Source organism: Phyllobates terribilis, unplaced genomic scaffold, assembly GCF_046119375.1.
Source record: "Phyllobates terribilis strain yellow unplaced genomic scaffold, ASM4611937v1 Scaffold_1__5_contigs__length_1240528914, whole genome shotgun sequence".
In the NCBI taxonomy this organism is placed as follows: Eukaryota; Metazoa; Chordata; class Amphibia; order Anura; family Dendrobatidae; genus Phyllobates; species Phyllobates terribilis.
The window spans coordinates 1,079,841,941-1,079,844,688 of record NW_027362761.1 but is presented as its reverse complement, the minus strand read 5'-3'; positions in this window follow the sequence as shown (position 1 = coordinate 1,079,844,688).

The following is a 2,748-nucleotide window of genomic DNA, read 5'->3' as shown; positions in this document are numbered from 1 at the left end:
ACAGTTCCCATCTGTTGTACATGGAACATATATCATCATCTCATATCAGCAATTTGAAGAGCATTAATGAATACATTCTGCCCCTTGGCCTCCATCCAAAATACTTTGCCAACATTTTCAATCTACATCACACAAATGATACCTTTTTGCCTAGGTGGAGCTACCACTAGAGGGCGCTCACTGTATATTGTCAGAAGAAACCTAGAAGGCTGGCGGCATAAATAGACCTCATGGTCCATCTGCCCGAATTATTTGCTTTTCATATACGTCTATCCCAGACTTATTTAATGATATAATGACTTGGAAATATTCCATTTTTGAGCCTTCATTTTTACTCCCCGTTTTCCAGGAGCCATGTCCTTATACTATTTGATCTACATAGTCATTTCAGGACTTGAGTTTTTGCGGATCGAGTTGTAGTTTTGAATTACACCAATCACTTTACCATATAAAGTGCCGGCACCGGGCAGGTTCATAACACTATTAACCTGCAGATTAACCCATATCTGCAGGTAATAGTATTTTTTCAGATGACAGGTTCCCTTTAAGATATGGTCTCATTTTTCTTTTTTTTCTCACTTGTATTTAATAAGTGAAATAACAATTCCTCTAATGTTTGTAACCCATAAAAAACACTGGCATCTTTGTAATAAAATATGACACATGAGCGGCTCCCAGTAATGGCAGCTGTGTATTTATATATATATGTATAATATATATATATATATATATACTGTGTTCCAAATTATTATGCAAATAATATTTTCTCAGATTTTCCCAAATTACCTATATGAATTGCAGTCATTGTAATTTTCCAGTCAAATAACTATTAGGCTGAGTTCACACGATGCGTATTTCATGCGTTTCCGCTGCGTTTTTGCAGTTGCGTAAACGCCGCGGAAACGCATGAAAAACGCATGGTAGAAGGGAAGCAATGTTCCCCAATTGAAATCCTCATGTGCTGTGCCCATGATGCGGATTTTTCCGCAGCGTAAACGCTGCGCTCAAAAGTCCGCAGCATGTCATTTAATTTTGCGGAAACGCGGCGTTTTCGCCGCCATTGACTTGCATTAGAACGCGCCAATTCCGCAAGACTGCATCTGTACTTGCGTAATTGGTGCGTTCTAATGTGCGGATGGTACCCGAGTGTGGAGGAGAGGAGAGTCTCATCCACACCTAGGTACCATTAAAAAAGCTGTAAAAACAAGAATAAAATAAAAAATATATATATACTTACCATCTGTCGGCCCGCGTACCGCTCCTGCTTGCTTCCCGGCACTTGCAGTGAGTTGTAGGACCTGCGGTGACGTCAGAGTCATGTGATTGGTCACGTGACGCTGACGTCGGCAGGTCTTTCAATTCAAAGTTGCCGGCAGCCGGGAGAACGGAGTGAGCAGGACAGCGCGGGCCATCGGAGGTAAGTATATACACTCTCTCGGGTCACACTATATAAATCCATGCTGTTTGCATGGATTTATATAGTGTGACCTAGTTGTCAAGCACTTTCCAGGTGATGCTAAAATCGCCTGGAAAGCGCTTCTCAATCTGCATGCGGAAACGCATGTGAATCTGCATGTGGATCCACATGTATTCTGCAGGAAAAACGCATGCACAATCTGCATGCGTTTTTTCTGCCAGGGAGATGCAGAAATTTTCTGCTTCATTTCTGCATCGTCTGCACATAGCCTTAGAGTACAAGTGAAAGCTTTTTGTACAAACTGCCTATGATAACAGTATATTTTTAAAAAAAATAAAAAACTCAAACTGCACTCAAAATGCATGTTCCAAATTATTATGCACAGCAGAGTTTTCAACCTTTTCATTTTAATAAAGAACAAAAAAATTGTCATTTTTGAAATTATAAGCATTAGCAGGTTATTACAAACTGAAATCAAACAGTTTTCAACTCAAAACTTTATTCTAGGTGATGTTACATTTTCACATAGGACCCCTTGTTCGAAAGGAGCTTCTGAACTCTCTCGTCCATTGAATTTGTCAGGTTTTGGATGGTTTCTGCCTCAATTGTTTTGCATGAGGACAGAATACCCTCCCAGAGCTGTTGCTTAGATGTGAACTGCCTCCCGCCATCATAGACACTCCTTTTGATGATGCTCCAGAGGTTCTCAATGGGGTTGAGGTCAGGGGAGCATGGGGGTCACACCATAAGTTTGTCCCCTTTTATGCCCATAGCAGCCAGAGATGCAGATGTGTTATGTGCAGCATGAGACGGGGCATTATCATGCATGAAATGATCTCGATGGTCCAGATGGATGGAGTGGAGGATAGCTGGTTGATGGACACCCCATGCAAACACGGCTACGGCGCTAACAAGGAGGAGGTGGAGTAATGTTTTAGGCTGGAATCATGGGGAGAGAGATTGTCGGCCCCTTTAGGATCACTGAAGGGGTAAAGATGAACTCCATAATGTATGTTGAGTTTCTCAAACAGCACTTCCTTCCATGGTTCAAGAAGAAGAACCGTGCATTCCGCAGCAAGATCATTTTCATGCATGATAATGCCCCGTCTACAAATGCCAGTAATTATTAAGATGTTCAGCAGTATTAGTGACCGTGGCACATGTGGTAAATTCCTCCCATTCTCCCTCCATTCTAGGTACTTTCTTTGCCAACAGTTTTACATTTACTATATTCCACTGTTAAAGGGAATATGTCAGCAGGTTGTTTGCTATTTAATATGGGAGCAGCGTGATATAGGGTCAGATACTCTGATTGCAGCAAGATGTCACTT